This window comes from Scylla paramamosain, unplaced genomic scaffold, assembly GCF_035594125.1.
Source record: "Scylla paramamosain isolate STU-SP2022 unplaced genomic scaffold, ASM3559412v1 Contig35, whole genome shotgun sequence".
Classification (NCBI taxonomy): domain Eukaryota; kingdom Metazoa; phylum Arthropoda; class Malacostraca; order Decapoda; family Portunidae; genus Scylla; species Scylla paramamosain.
Genome location: NW_026973700.1, coordinates 505,001 through 522,500, shown reverse-complemented (window position 1 = coordinate 522,500; position 17,500 = coordinate 505,001). Strand labels below are relative to the sequence as shown.

The 17,500-nt window shown below is 42.2% G+C and overlaps 1 protein-coding gene across 2 annotated transcripts in view; it reads right to left on the bottom strand.

Moving 5' to 3' along the window:
* Positions 1 to 17,500, bottom strand: part of LOC135097881 (bestrophin-2-like) — a 147,159-nt gene that overhangs the window by 121,697 nt on the left and 7,962 nt on the right. The window lies entirely within an intron of this gene.

Sequence of the window (17,500 nt, the reverse complement as noted above, 5' to 3'; positions counted from 1 at the left end):
CACTGCCCCTTTCCCATCTGTGCCTTGTCTGTTCGTGGGACTATCTACCTATATAGGAGGGGGGGTCCCAGTCCCCTCTCTCCCTCCCTTTTCGTCTCCTTCTACGATCCGCAGGGAATACCATGGTAGTATCCTTAAGCCCCCACCACAAGACTAAACAACAACAACAACAACAACAACAACAACAACAACAAACAACAAACAACAACAACAACAACAACAACAACAACAACAACAACAACAACAACAGTAACAGCAACAATAATGAAAAAAAAAACACGCGGGACGGTGAGTGGATGCATGCAAGGTGGTTGAGATGACGTGATGTGTGAGCAGCCTGTGTGTGAAGTGGTTGCTGGTCTGGCTCACTCTTCTGTAAATTTTCGAGGGGCAACAGTGGCATGGAGGAATGCTTTGGACATTCTCGTGGAAGGAAAAGGTCAAGCAGGAATAAGGAATGGAAAACGAATGTAGCTAAGCAGGAGAGGAACACAGGGCAAGCCTACGTCAACCGGAACATACCGGTATTGTTACTTTACACAGAACGGATGACCAGTAATGTTGCGAAAATTATACAATTTGTTCCGAAAATTATAGAATTTATTTAAGAAATTTTCGAAATATGAGCAAAACGGAGAGTCGTAAGAATTTCAGGCTTACGTGCCTAAAGTGTACACAAACATACAAAAGCCACCAGCTAGCACAACCCTACACAGGAGCAGGGAGACTTCCCAACACTAGTGTCCCTGCAGTGGAACTTTTCAGGTCTTCAATGAACGTTTTTCCCTCCACTCTAAGCACTCTAATCCAGCAGTTTGTCTTCATCGGCGTCCTCTCATCGTCACCGGCTGCTTGTAGGGAGTTAGAGGGAGTTGTCTGGGTCCTCACGATGCACTAGAAGAATCGTAACTTGCCCGAAATCACAAGAGACATCAGGGCAGCAAGATGGCTCACCTTCTCATGGTTCAAGGTCAATGGTGCTGTGTACTTGAGGCAGAGAGGAATGACACAAGTTTAACAAGTCTCATGCCCACTGTATACTGTTGCTATGTTGGTGTCACTGTGTCATCTGTAGTATGGGTTTTTCTTTTATCCGCAGAAAACACATGAACTGTTATGGTTAATTTTTCTTTCATTGACATCTAATTAAGGCATTTGTTTTGTGTCATAGGAAATGCACATACTGTTCAAATTTAAGTTTAAGCACTGCATTGTATTTGTAATTATACTTTCATGTTTTATAAAATATCTTACGCAAGAAGTCTACAGCAGCTCTCTAGTGTGACAAGATCTTTGGAAACAGTGATCGTTAACAATAAGAGTATTCAAAGCTTCCCTGACACATATGATGAGAAAAGGCACCGGGATTCGAGAATGTCAAATCTTGTTAACGACCCCAAAGCGCTAAGTGATTCAATTGTTGTTTGTACTTGACATTGCTAACAGCCACTAAACTAGTCCATACATTATGCACTATATGTATACGTAGTTACGTCACACTGTACAAATATTCGGACAAAAATTACTGTCAGAAAATGAACTCCGCCTATCCCGAGTTGTGGGTGGTCACAGCGGAGCTCTTGATACAACGCAGCTGGTGAGTCGATGCATTCATTCCTTCAGACTCAATGATATCTCTTCTTGCACCAATGTGTCTACTGATAAATTAATCTTCCACTGGTGATATTTACGAAACCCTAATTACATCTTTGGTGGATCAAGTGACCTGTGGATGGTGCCTCTCACATGATTAATTGACCTTCTTTCCCCTCTCCTAAACATTCTTCACATAAACACCTCTCCTCACACGTCTGACAGTCACACACACACACACACACACACACACAAAGATAATGTATAAATGAAGCCTTTATAGAAATGCATGGAGTTGATATGTACTATAATTAAACAGGAGTGAAGATTAGCACATTATCAAATAATAAACTTGATAACCAATATGATCATCATTCTCCATCCATCTTACAGTCGGCTATCATTAAGTCATATGATTACATTCATCTATGTTCAATATTATTCCTTTCCTTGCTCTCAAAAGAAAAATAAATAAAATAAAAATAAAATAAAATAAAATAAAATAAAATAAATAAAGAAATAATAAAAAAAAGTGGTATAAAAGAAGAAGACACAGTTGTGACGGACACACAGGAACAGGCCAATGACAACAGATAGAATTGCCAGTGTGTACGGAAATTCCGCGGCTCAAAACAAATAATTCTATGCATTTTTTTTTTTTTCTACTTTCAAAAGAGAGGAGGTGGTAAACACCTGCCGAAACGATCATTACTCCCAGTGAGGTGTGAAGCACTGGATCAGGGGGTGCTGTGGTCCTATCAATAACCCAGCTGTGACCTCACTGAACGTTTCCCTTTGTGTCTCACAATACAGGGGGCAGTCACATCACTTCTGGCCACCACCGTGCTTACAGAAGTGTTTAGTCCAGAAAGCTTAAGGGTGAGGGTACATATCGTCCTCATGAATCACGCCAGGAACTGCAAGCCTCCCTCCTGGCGGCTGTGGTCGAAGGGCCGCCACTAACCCAATGGATTTATAAAGTTTGTCAGATCACCTCGCACAGTAATGTTGTTAGTGTTAAATGCTATGCAGAAATTTAAATCCACTGGGAATCGGACATACGTGGGTATTCGCAAACAGATTTCCTCAGACAACGGCACTGTCTCCAGGTCTTCGGGGCGCAGGTGAAGCCTCCTCGCTGTGTTCTGCAATTAAAGGAGCAGTGTTATGGACGGCACGGAGGCGACACTAACGGCTATCTTAAATAAATGAGAGAAGTTTGCCGAAGTCCTTGGCTAAGAGAAAATGTCAGCCAAAGATATGAAGAGACATTTGCGGAATCAATTTCCGAAACTTTCCACCTCCTGAAATAGACTTCCTTGGATTTAGTCTAATTCTTGAAACGAAAGAGACATGAACGGCGCCGAATTTTTCCTACATCGGAGGTGGAAAATTTAAATACTAATCAAGTCATGAATTTCAAAGCCACGAGGGAGCGAGCGGCCTGGAAATGACAGCGTCTAGCGGAGCGCCCATCCTATTCCTGTACGCTTGGCTCCCTCTCCTACTGGGACTGATCTCAAATGCCACAGAGATGCTGAGTCGAGTTCACATAGTACTCTTCCTATTGATGCCGTTAAATCCTCGTTAAAGTGTCCCTACATAGAACCACACAAACGCCCTTGAAAACCCATAATAACTTCCACTAAAACCAATTCAAATCAACCAGAACATCGAAACCTTCAAGAATATTTACTACATAAGAGCCTCACGAACAAACGAAGCGATGCAGAACCAGTCTCAGTAACACACCAAGTCCCGGGGAAATCGAGGCATACATGAAGGCTTGCATGAAAATGAGACACAGCTAGATGAATGACTACCCACTGATTCAGGCCTCTTTAGCGTCACTGACAGTGAATCCACCACCACATAAAGCCCTCTCAAAGCTCTGCGTGCGTGGCCCTCCTGCGACGACGTATGCATGAGGCAGGGGTATTAAGGCGACGCGGGAGTGAAACTTCTTGTCGAGGGAGAAAATGGGAGGTTTGTGGGCTGACGGGAAGTAGCTGAAGATGAACAGGTGATGTCAATGTGGTGGTGAGTGTTGGTGGTGATGAATTGTGATTGGTTATCTCTCTCTCTCTCTCTCTCTCTCTCTCTCTCTCTCTCTCTCTCTCTCTCTCTCTCTCTCTCTCTCTCTCTCTCTCAGGGTACAATGGCGGAGTAAAGCCACCGTGTAAATCTCTCGTTCATCGCAAGGCTGCCCGTCAAACTCTTATGAATCGGCTTCCTAAATTCAGTCTCTCACTGCTGCGTACTCCATCACGTCCCTTCTTCAGTATCGCAATTACTACTACTACTACTACTACTACTACTACTACTACTACAGTCGCTAATTCTTTTCTATTATTTTCCTTTTGTCCCTCCTCCTCCTCCTCCTCCTTCACCTTTACGGTTTTCTCTTCCTCCATCTTTGGCATTTCCTATAAAGAAAAGTTCCTATGAGGGAGAAAAAGGATACAAAGAAGCAAAATATTCCTCCGAGGCATGATGAAGATGGAGGGAAGGAGGGAAGGAGGGAGGGGAGAAGAAAGAGGAGCAGGGACATGGGGATATGGAGATGATGAAGGGTCGAAAGCAGAAGGAATATATATATATATATATATATATATATATATATATATATATATATATATATATATATATATATATATATATATATATATATATATATATATATATATATATATATATATATATATATATAGAGAGAGAGAGAGAGAGAGAGAGAGAGAGAGAGAGAGAGAGAGAGAGAGAGAGAGAGAGAGAGAGAGAGAGAGAGAGAGAAATACATTACTACAAAAAATCGCACATAACTATAACTTTTGAAGCGAGGAGAAAAAAGGAACAAAAGGTTAAAATTTAGAGTATATAACTATGCTACAGACACACAGACAGACGTAGAGTAACCAAACAGAAACAGACATCAGTTGAGTTCCCTGCTTGGCTGTTTGGGAAGTGACGGTAAGCAGATCGTGGTTGAACAGGTGGACAAGTGATGAATTGTGGACACTTTTTATTTTATCTTCCTCTTCCTTCTGCGTTTTTTGAGCTCCTTTTTCTCCTCCTCCTCCTCCTCCTCCTCCTCCTCCTTTTCCTCTTCCTCCTCCTCCTACTACTACTACTACTACCACGAATGACACTATAACAAAAACAACATAAAACATTCTACTCAATATTATCTCTTTACGGTTCATCGTAGTAACACACACACACACACACACACACACACACACACACACACACACGAAGGCTTCAGAACCCATACTAATAGATGGACTGATGATTGTGAGCAAGACGACAGGACGTGGAGAGAGAGAGAGAGAGAGAGAGAGAGAGAGAGAGAGAGAGAGAGAGAGAGAGAGAGAGAGAGAGAGAGAGAGAGAGAGAGAGAGAGAGAGAGAGAGAGTGTATGTGTGTAAAAAGTGAGAAGACAAAACATGAATCAGACTGAAAGAAGAAAGTCGAGTTTGCAGACTATGAAATTTGCAAAAAAGCAGTCAAGTGAACAAGATAAAGAAGAAAATGAAGAAAGGAAAAGAAAAAAAAGTAAAGGAAGGAAAGAAGGGCAAGGAGGCAGGAGGGAGTAGGGAGAAGGAGTGACCTGATTTGAGGGGTTGAAAGAGCGGAAGGGAAGGAGTGTGTGAACGAAACGTCAAGGAGAGGAGAGAGGAGTGTGAGTGGACTGTGTGATGAATATTTGACTGCGCAGGAAAACACGACCAGCCTAACCTTGCATTACCTCACCATACTAATCCCACTCTCTGTAAATCAACTAAAACATATGTGAGAGAGAGAGAGAGAGAGAGAGAGAGAGAGAGAGAGAGAGAGAGAGAGAGAGAGAGAGAGAGAGAGAGAGAGAGAGAGAGAGAGAGAGAGAGACTACAAAGGGTGATTAGGTGCTTCATAAATCTCTTACACTTTCTCCTCCTCCTCCTCCTCCTCCTCCTCCTCCTCCTCCTCCTCCTCCTCCTGCTTATCGTGCATGACCAAATAACAAGTTAGGAAGACGTCGCCTTTCACACGCAAAGAACAATACATACAAAAACAAAGAACATAATTATCAAACATTAAATTTGTCTTACCCACCTCACTCTCTCTCTCTCTCTCTCTCTCTCTCTCTCTCTCTCTCTCTCTCTCTCTCTCTCTCTCTCTCTCTCTCTCTCATTATCCAGAAACGTGTGAATTTTTATATTTTTCTTAAGTTTCAGCTTTTTAAATTTTTTTGTGTTGGTCTCTGCAGTGAATTTTAAAATTTGATATCTATATTTCACTTCTGTTTTCGTTTTCCTTCAATTTTAGATAGTTTCGTTTTTTTTTGTTCTCCATGTCTTGGCTTCAAAATACAATACAATACAATACAAGTAATAACAATGCTGATAAGAACGATAGCAATAATAATAATAATAATAATAATAATAATAATAATAATGATAATAATAATAATAATAATAATAACAATAATAATAATAATAATAACAGCAACAACAACAACAACAACAACAACAACAACAACAACAACGACAACAACAACAGCAACAAAAACAACAACGATAACAGAAGAAGAGGAAAAAAAGGCAAGATAACAAAAAAAAGAAAAAACACAAAAAAAGGAGAAACAGAGCTAAGCTGCAACACCGAAGGGGAAGGAGGGAAGGCGGAAGAAGAGGAGGAGGAGGAAGAGGAGGAGGAGGAGGAGGAAGAGGAGGAAGAGGAGCATAAAAGAGCATTACACCTCATTCGTTCTCATTACAGCCCCTCCTGGAAGAGAGAGAGAGAGAGAGAGAGAGAGAGAGAGAGAGAGAGAGAGAGAGAGAGAGAGAGAGAGAGAGAGAGAGAGAGAGCAAACGGCAATTAGTATAGGGTGTAAAAAAGTTACATCAATGGTGGAATGAAGATTTAGAAGACAGGGAATGATGAGAGGAAGAAGAGGGAGTGACGATAAAAGAAAGGTGGAGAGAGAGAAATGTGAGAAGTGACAGATGAGATGTGGAAGGAAGAAAAAAAAAGTAGGAAGAAAGAAAGGAAGAGAGGGAGGGAGGCAGGAAGGAAGGGAAGAAGGCGAGGAGGAGGAGGAAAATGACTGTTTACCTCTCATTAGGAAACAAGGAGGAGGAGGAGGAAAAGGAGGAGGAGGAGGAAGAGGAGGAGGAGACAAATGTTACAGTTATGATGGTATCCCATTCTTCCTCCTCCTTCTCCTCCTCCTCCTCCTCCTCCTTCTCTTCGTCCTCCTCCACCTTTAAATTATTTACCTAAACTTCAAAATTATTACTGTAATTTTTCAGTAATTACTCTACCACAATAACAAGTAATGGTCATAAAGTAAGAAAGAATTAAAGATACAGACTCTCTCTCTCTCTCTCTCTCTCTCTCTCTCTCTCTCTCTCTCTCTCTCTCTCTCTCTCTCTCTCTCTCTCTCTCTCTCTCTCTCTCTCTCTCTCTCTCTCTGAATAATTTTTGAGCAGAGAGAGGTGAAAATAGTTGGTCGACTTGAGTGTGTTACTGGCCTTAATGTTTCACTCAGTGTTTATCGTCTGGCGAACAGAAGATAAAGTAAATAAAGCAATATATTATGAATTGTAATATATATCAAGGTAATATCTCACACTTGTAATTGAATAAAAATATATGGATGCGATCATGCGAAAATAAAAAGAGGATAAAATAAAGAAAGAAAACGAAATGTGAAGGTAATTTTTCCTTGTTTGATTTTCTATGTTTTGTATTTTATTGTCTCCCCCCTCTCTCTCTCTCTCTCTCTCTCTCTCTCTCTCTCTCTCTCTCTCTCTCTCTCTCTCTCTCTCTCCCTTGTTCTTTTCTTTGGTTCTTATTATTATGTTTACGTTACTAAATTACGTTTTCCTTAGTTTTTTTTTTTTTTTTTTTTTTATTTCGATTACCTGTATTTTTTTTATGTTTAAAAATGTACATGTATTTTCTGCCTCTTTCACTTTTTTTTTCTTTTTAATTAACTAAATATCCATCCTACTCAAACTTTGCCATGCACTTTTTCTTTTTAATTTCCTGCACACGTTTTCTGTACATAATTCATACTTTGCTCATTTGCCAATTTTTTATTCTTCATTCCCTCCTACATATTTCATCTTCCTTACTCTGTCCTCCTCCTCCTCCTATTCCAATTTTTATTCTCCATTCCCTCCTACATATTTTATCTTCCTTACTCTGTCCTCCTCCTCCTCCTATTCCTCCTCCTCCATCTTCAACTTCATTACGCCCTCCACACATTCTTCTCCTCGTTCCATCACACCTCTTATCTTCTCCCTCTCGCCAGACACACGTCCTCTTTATTCATTTCACAACACCGTCAACACAATTTGTATAATTCCATGGCAGTTAAGAAATGGAGAAAATAAGAAAATGACTAACCTTAATGAACATAGTTTCTAATGTTTGCTAGAATTATGAGGAAAACACCTTTGGAAAACCTTAATAACCTCCACTACAGCCTGATAAAGATAGTCGAAATAAGAAGACGAAATGCTTCATAATGCAAACCTCAGCCTGATATCTCTTAGCGAACGAGGAACACAAAGCAAGGTGGATAAGTAAATGTTGACAAAAATGGTAAGAATGAACTCAGGTAATCATCATTGTGGGGTCTAACAAAACATGGCTAAATATGTCTGAAGCCAATGTGACATGGCTTATTGCGCCCAAAGCACCCAGGGATGAATATGATGATGATGATGATGACGATGATGACGATGATGACGATAGCAATACTAACCGTCAACTGTTCGCCCCACACAAGCAGCGCCTTCCATCTCCTCACCTTCCTGTCAGCCAGAATATCTTCCCTCAACTTTCCGTGCCTTCCCTACTCCAAGCTTCCCTGCCGTGTCTGTCTTTCCATCTTATGCATAATATTATTCTCTTCATTTCTCTCCCAGGGCTTATGACTTTTGCCCCACAGCACTCCTGCCGGGCTGCGGGGTTCTGGTCCTTAACTTCAATAAGATACACGTGATGTATTGCCCTCACATTCCCGCTGGCCTTGAGGTGTGTGAAGGTGAAATTTTATATGATCATTCCTCGTTTAATCACACCTGTATTATATTACTGCTATTAATTAAAACAGATAGGTGCAGTATGCTATTTTTATATGCCTAACTACCTTAATCAAATTTGCAAAGGTGTAATATTAAGTGACTCCTCTTTGCTCGACGAGGGAAGGTATCTTAAGCATATTAGCCGTACTCCTGTATTACTGCATTATATAACTGTCCTTAACTTCAATAGGACAGGTGTGATGTATTACCAATATATTACCTTTATATGTCTACTCGCCTAAATTAAAAGTGTAAAGGTTTAATTTCTAATGCATCTTAAATCTGTTTCGCCATATTCCATTATTCTATTATATTACTCTCCTTAACTTCAATAGGACAGGTGCCATACATTACCTTTATGAAGCTGCCCATCTTAATTACAACCTGTGCAAGATGTAATTTCAAGTGGTCGTCCTTTGCTTACTGACAGAACACAAACCATCTGTCCTTCCCATCACATTACTATTACAAGCAAGACTATTAATCCTGCACCCAGACTGAACTTAATCCTTACTGGTAAACTTGCTAGACTTAATGAGAGAAAAAGAGTTTATTACATCAAATGACATTACATCACAAACAAAGAGAGCATTATCTTAAGTCTGTTTTCCCACTAAAGCACTTCTTATGTCCTGGTATTTAATTTACGGGGATAACACAACAACGCACCTGTCTGTACCACCACTTGACTTACACACACAAGAATAACATTAGCTCTCCACTCCTCGTTCAGTATTTCACCATTTTTAGTCAAGTTGGTGTATTTAATATCACACCCCTACCTCTCATGAATTCAAATAATGATCCAGTTTAGGGGGACTTTACGTTCTTTCTTTACGAGTTTTCCTTTCATAATTATCAGTAAGGCACAATAACAGCACTAATTCTAACTAACGAGGTGGTCAAGACAAGATGTGGGAGGTATTTAACTTGTTCCCTCAATACCTGGTTAGATGAAGCTGTCATCCTCACTCATTTCACATTACGGAGACTCATTCAGCATATCATATCTCTTACAATATTCATCTTTGTATCTGAGAATTCCTTGATTATCTTGTCGTGAAGTGCTGGCGTTGTTTTCTTATTTTCTTTTTGTCTGGTATCGTGTTCTTTATAAACTTCGATCTGTGTTAATAAGAAGGTGAGGGGAGAAGAAGAGCGGAGGGAAGAGGAGAGGAGATGATAAGAGAAACGCACACCTACGTATAACCTTCTAGATTTGTTAATTCCTCTTCCATTTTTTGTACAATTCCTATCCTTAATTTACAGTATCAATAAGACAGGTGATAAAAACACTACCACCACCATCACCGCCTCTTACTTACCTGTTATCACATACCATTAAGACTCCATATACTCGTACCCTCTCTCTCTCTCTCTCTCTCTCTCTCTCTCTCTCTCTCTCTCTCTCTCTCTCTCTCTCTCTCTCTCTCTAATGGCTGGTAATTGAGGCCTTTGTTGCATGGATGTGTTTGTGGGAGGTGATATAGTGTGTGTGTGTGTGTGTGTGTGTGTGTGTGTGTGTGTGTGTGTGTGTGTGTGTGTGTGTGTGTGTGTGTGTGTGTGTGTGTGTGTGTGTGCGTAAGTATGACGCGCTGTAACTTAATCTCCTTTATAAAGAGGAACTGCACACACTTAAACCGTGAAAACATGAAATCTAACATACTTAGATGGTGCAGAATAATACTTACAAAGTCACGCCATTTCTTACACTGTAAAATATACTTAAACAGAAGAACATACGGTGAAAACAACACGTATAAAAGTAATACAAATACTTCAACTGTAAGGAAAATACGTATATGTTAATGGCAATACTTTTAAACACACACACACACACACACACACACACACACACACACACACACACAACTTCAAAAAAGCCTTTGATCTTGTTGATCACACTGTTGTCATCAGCAAGGCAGTAAGTCTGGTCTCCCTCCTAACCTGATAGCGTGGCTAGCCGACTTCCTCACAGGGAGGCGTCAGGCCGTTCGCTATCAGGGCTCTGTCTCTAATTTCCAACAGCTGACATGTGGGGTCCCCCAGGGGACCAAGATGGGTCCTCTATGCTTCCTCCTCCTCATTAATGACGCCCTCACTGACACCCCTCATCGCTGGAAGTATGTGGACGACTGCACCGTGGGCGTCCCAGTTTCCACCAAGAACCCGGACTACTCGCCACTGCAAGCAATTCTGGAGCGACTGCAGACGTGGACGGAAAAGAGCAGGATGACCATCAACCACAGCAAAACTGTGGTGATGCATTTCTGTACCTCCTCTGTACCAGTGCCCCCTCCCCAGCTCACAGTGGGCCCTCACCCCCTCCAGGTGGTCCAATGTGCCAAGCTTCTCGGAGTCACGGTGGACGACCAGCTGACCTGGAAGCAGCATGTCGCCAGCACCGTAAGATCAGCTACCTACAGGCTGTACATGCTGCGCAGACTCAGGTCGCTGGGGACGCCGACAGATGAGTTAAGGGGGGTGTACCTTACTTTCATCCTCCCCAAACTCATGTACGCCTCCCCAGCGTGGTCCTCCTCCCTCACACACACTCAACAGCTACAGCTAGAGAGTGTGCAGAAAAGAGAGAGAGAGAGAGAGAGAGAGAGAGAGAGAGAGAGAGAGAGAGAGAGAGAGAGAGAGAGAGAGAGAGAGAGAGAGAGAGAGAGAGAGAGAGAGAGAGAGAGAGAGAGAGACGCATAGATACACACACGTACACACAAACGAACACTCAGAGACAAACTAAACTAGACAAGACAAAAAAAAAAGTAATCAAGATAAACAAACAAACAAAAACCAACAAACAAACACACACACGTAAAAACAAATAGATAAATAGACAAAAAATATAAAAAAAAAACCCACAAAAATTATAAAAACACCGTCAGTATCAGAGAGAGAGAGAGAGAGAGAGAGAGAGAGAGAGAGAGAGAGAGAGAGAGAGAGAGAGAGAGAAGAGCGGATCTGGTAAACACGTCGTTGTCAGGAGCGGAGGCGCTTAGAAAATGAGGTGCAAGGTTCTCTCTCTCTCTCTCTCTCTCTCTCTCTCTCTCTCTCTCTCTCTCTCTCTGCTTCTGAACTAAGCTGGAATCCCATAAGAGTTTCAGAGTGTTTATGAGGCTGGAGTGTCCCCGCGGCGGATGTACATGGAGGAGGAGGAGGAGGAGTGCAAAGGAATACAAAGGAAGACCAAACAACAAGAGATCTTAATGGCCTTGCAAGACTGTTTAGTAATTACTTCTAACTTGCCACAGAGCAGAGAGGACATCAGGGTGAAGAGACAGAATAGAGAGGAGGAGGAGGAGAAGTAAGAGGAAGGGGGAGAGGTAAGAGGTGTAAGAGGAAGAGGAAGAAGAGGAAGAGGAGAAGTGCAAAGGAATACAAAGGAAGACAAACATCAACAGATCTCGAGGTCCTGACTAAGTTGACTTACGAATACTGGAGGAGACACAGTAGCCTCACACACTGAAGGGAAAGAGGAGGAGGAGGAGGAGGAGGGGGAGGAAGAGGAGGAGGAGGAGGAGGAGGGGGAGGAAGAGGAGGAGGAGGAGGAGGAGGGATGTCTTGAAAAAAGTGTGATTATGGTGATGAGAGAGAGAGAGAGAGAGAGAGAGAGAGAGAGAGAGAGAGAGAGAGAGAGAGAGAGAGAGAGAGAGAGAGAGAGAGAGAGGTGAAGAAAGGTAGCTCCCTGGGCGTGTTTGGGGTGGTAATGAGGCCTCGGAGTAGTGGTGGTGGTGGTGGTGGTGGTGGTGGTGGTGTGGCTGTAGGGCTCACAAGGAGGAGGAGGAGGAGGAGGAGGAGGAGGGGGCAGGAGGAGGAAGGTGAAGGTTGGAGGGAAGGAGGGAATGAGGGAGGGAGGGAAGAATGGCGGGAGTCCGTGTAATTAATATCCTGGTGGTGGTGGCAGCGCCCCGCCCCAGCCCTCCCGAGGCCTCCCATTGGTCGGGTGCGGCGTCTCCTTCGCCCACCCGCCCGCCACGCCACCCGCACGCCACGCCCCGATAAGGCTCGGAGTGGCGTGTGGCAGCGAGCGGTGGGCGGGGCCGGTGGGCGGTGGCGGGGCGCTGCCTCACCCGCGCGCATCGCTACATTTCCCCCTGAATTTCCCCCTCCGCATCTCCCCCGCCGCCCTCAGGATCAGTACGCCCTGGCAACCACCCTTAGGTCCATCACGTGCCTGTACCGACCCCACACCTGCACACCTGCACGCCTGCACGCACAGTCTCAGGTGAGTGTGCCAGCGTGCGTGTGTTCACCTGAACCTGCCCTCCCACGCGCCCGTTATTTGTCAACATGTGCCTACCCCCGCCCACTCCCGCGTCCGCTCCCGCCCACTCGCCGCCCACTCCCCTCGGGCACTTCTCGCTGTGCTTAAGACTTCCACGGACGAATCAACATATTTATATCACACTCATAATTCCTCTTTCTGTGTGTGTGTGTGTGTGTGTGTGTGTGTAGGAGCGGCGACGCGTGTGATGTGCGTTACGTGGTAAATTTAGACAAGTGAAGCTGAGACGTAGTGATGTGGTGTGGTGATGGTGGTGATGGTGGTGATGGTGGTGGACTCATTTACCTTCATGCCGTAATCATCGCAAAATCGCTTCATTAGAGATAACTTGGAGATCATTCTTTCGCGTGCTGCAGCAAGCAAAACGGTGTATCATCCATCAGTATTAAAACATGCAGCCACTTTAAAAACCCATCGTTCTCACAGTTCTCTTTTATTAATTGAATCAAATCATTAACGTAAAGAACGAACAGTAGGCACGATGTCGGGGAGCCTTGTCGCACTCCCAGCGTGGCCGTGAACACCGCGGTGCCGATAACGCTCTCGGTCACACGGCACATGGCAGCGATAACAGCCACCATCACCACGCCACACCTCAAGCGTTTAAGGATTCGTATTAACGTGTGTCTCGGTACCAGATCGTATACGCAATGTTACAATATGTTGGAGACAGCCACGCCTTTTCTATGCCCCAACTTGTTCACGGTACGGAGTGAGCCACTTCTCGCATAACAATGCGAGACAACAATGAACACTGAACACACGTCGCTGGATGCAAATCATTCCATATTTTTCTATACAATGCAGTGTGTACATTCTATACTTTTATTTTAGACACTCTATACAACAATTTTTAGACTAAGTTATCTTTTCCAAGGCGCCTTTTGCTGTCACTCAAAACAAATGGTTTCAGAGAGGAAATACAAAGCGATTTTTTCTCGTAACCCCTCGTGCAGTGTACGAAATAACACAGGAATGCAGACACCGACACGGAAGCGAGACAGACTGATGCACACTGCGGCACTCAAAGCAAATGGTTTCTAAGAGATAATGTGAAGTGATTTCTTTTTGGCAAGGCACTGCACACTCAACCAAACTATGCACAAACACACGCCTTCATTCAGAATTTAGATCCAGACTGAGATTGTTAACTGACCACAGATTATTAAGGTGTACGTGTAAGTAATATTGCAAATAACAATATGACACACACACACAGAGAGAGAGAGAGAGAGAGAGAGAGAGAGAGAGAGAGAGAGAGAGAGAGAGAGAGAGAGAGAGAGAGAGAGAGAGAGAGAGAGAGAGAGAGAGAGAGAGAGAGAGAGATCTGGAGCGAAGCAGACTGAAACGAACTCTGTGGTACTCGTCTATAATTATGACTCCAATAATGAATAGAATCGAAATTACAGATAAATGCAAACAAATACATGAAAGTGAAACAGACTAAGACAAAGTAAGTGGTATTTATTTATAACAATAACTCTAAAAAAATAATAAAAATCTAAATTGTAAGGTCTGATGTACAGCACTTTAATGCACTTCTGGTCACTGGAAGACGCTTACCAAGGAAATGAATGACACAGGAAGCTTTCCTCATTGTTCATGGATAGAGAACCTGAACTGACCTAGAGGTGAACTGGCTACACAACTTAATGAACTGAATGATGTATGGGACCTTCCTCACTGCCTGTAGCTAGAGAACTTGAGCTAGAGATGAACTGGCTACAGAACTTAATGAACTGAATGATGAATGGGACTTTTCTGAACTGAATGGTGAATGGGACTTTCCTCACTGCCTGTAGCTAGAGAACTTGAACCAGAGATGAACTGGCTACAGAACTTCATGAACTGAATGATGAATGGGACTTTCCTCACTGCCTGTAGCTAGAGAACTTGAGCTAGAGATGAACTGGCTAGAGAACTTAATGGAGTGAATGATGAATGGGACTTTCCTCACTGCCTGTAGCTAGAGAACTTGAGCTAGAGATGAACTGGCTAGAGAACTTCATAACGAGACTTTCCTCACTGCCTGTAGCTAGAGAACTTGACTTAGATATACAGTCATTGCTCTCTCTCTCCCTCCACGCTTTGAAATGCAACAGTACTCACGCAAGGAGTCTGTTTAAGAGAAATTCTGTGTGATGCATTCTGAGTTGCGTCACGCTGTATGAGTGTGTCTCCTGCTTTTTATGGGGCGTGAGTGCGTCAAGGATCGAACTGGTAACAGACGGTGCGCGTGTGGGCGGCAAGAAGGCGTGTGTTGCTAATACTGCCGCGTGGGTATTCAAGGCCCCGTGGCAATGAGGATAACGAGGCTGTTGTTTTGTGCAGCAGCGTTTGGCAGAAAATTCATGTGTCTTTTAACTTATCGGTCATTCAGTGAGTCTCCCAGTGTCTGTTCATCAATCGATCCATTTATTTATTTATCTATCTATCTATCTACTTACCGACCTACTTATTTATTTATCTATCTACCTACATATCTGCCTACATCACACACACACACACACACACACACACACACACACACACACACACACACACACACACACACACACACACACACACACACACACACTCACACATTCAAATTAACCACTGACATGACTAATGCTAAAAATAATCTAAATTCTCTCTCTCTCTCTCTCTCTCTCTCTCTCTCTCTCTCTCTCTCTGAGGGAGAGGGTGAAGGAATGGGGTTAATGGCATATTTGTAATGTTTATTAGTCCTCAGATTGGGAGGGAGGAAGAGGATTGGAAGGGAGGGAGAGGAAGAGGAAGAGGGAGGAAGAGGGAAAGGGGAGGGAGAGAGGGAGGGAGGAAAGAAACGTGGAAGCAAAGAAGAGAGAGAGAGAGAGAGAGAGAGAGAGAGAGAGAGAGAGAGAGAGAGAGAGAGAGAGAGAGAGAGAGAGAGAGAGAGAGGTAACGGGGGGTTGGTGGACTCCATTACTTAAGAATGAGTCAATCCACACTAATGGTGAAACAGCGTGATTCTCTCTCTCTCTCTCTCTCTCTCTCTCTCTCTCTCTCTCTCTCTCTCTCTCTCTCTCTCTCTCTCTCTCCAACAAACCAGTATTTTCCTCCTATTATTATTATTATTATTATTAATTATTATTATTATTATCATTATTAATATTACCAGTATATTTCCCTTTGTTTACCTTGCAGTTTCCGTGGCGGCCGTGGAGCAGCGCGGGCGTGTCGTGGACGAACACAACAGAACACTTGCATGGAAACAAAGTGTGTGTGTATTTGCGTGCTTCCCCCTACGTCTGTGTGTGCGCGCATGTGTGTTTCTCCTTGTGCGTGTGTGCGCGGCATGTAGGTATCAAATCTGGCTTGAAAATGTGTGTGTGTGTGTGTGTGTGTGTGTGTGTGTGTGTGTGTGTGTGTTTGCGTGGGTGTGGGTGTGCGTGGGCGTGCGTGCATGTGTGTGCCTGTCACGTGCATGGAAGGCTTTGAAAGGAACGAGGAATATTGGTCAGTGACAAATAAAATAACACAACATTGTGGAATTGAAAACAACAAAACAAAGAAACAAGAAATAAACAAAAAACAGAATTTCACAACAACAACAACAACAACAACAAATAACAATACTGTGAAACTGAAAATAAGGAGGTAAGGAAACAAGGAAAAGAATAAACAGATTTTAAGAACAACAACATCAAGAGCTAAAAAAAAAAAATAACAGAACATTGTGGAATAAAAAAAAAAAAAGGTAGAGAGAAGAAAAATATATAGAAGCAGAACTTAAGCACCATACAAAAAAAAAAAAAAAAAAAAAATCTCGTGAAACTTCTTTGAATACAAAATAAGAAATTCAGTGTTTAAAAGAAAAGACAAAAGTGTGCATATGATTGAAGCAAACGAGAGTCTTGCGAGAAACAAAAGGCAATCGTTTCGGGAAAATATGAGTATGATTGAGAATGATTTGAATACAATTTTACTATATATATATATATATATATATATATAAAAAAAAAAAAAAACCGTCACGGAAATAAAATACAGTGAAGACACGATGACATAATTATAAGATTGACAAACTTTCAAGTAATCGAGGAAAAACAAAGAAATAACAGAAGGAATGGAAATAATAATAATAATAATAATAATAATAATAATAATAATAATAATAATAATAATAATAATAATAATAATAATGCAGCAGAGAACTAAAACATTCGGAAGAAAGAAGAGGGAAGAAGAATAAGAGCAAGAACACAAGAGAAAGAAAGGGAAGGAAAAAAATAACGGAAGAAATAAGAAAAGTAATAATGGAATAAATAAGAAAAGTAGGAAAACGCTCAAAGAAAGGAAATAAAAGAGCAAACAAACAAACGAACAAACAAACATACTAAAATACACAAACATAAAAAAAATAAGAAATAAAATAATTTACCATAAAAATACAAAAAGTAAAAGAAAAAATAAGAAAAAAAGCGAGAAAAGAAAAACAAATCAACAAGCAAGTAAGAAAAGATTACGAGAGAGAGAGAGAGAGAGAGAGAGAGAGAGAGAGAGAGAGAGAGAGAGA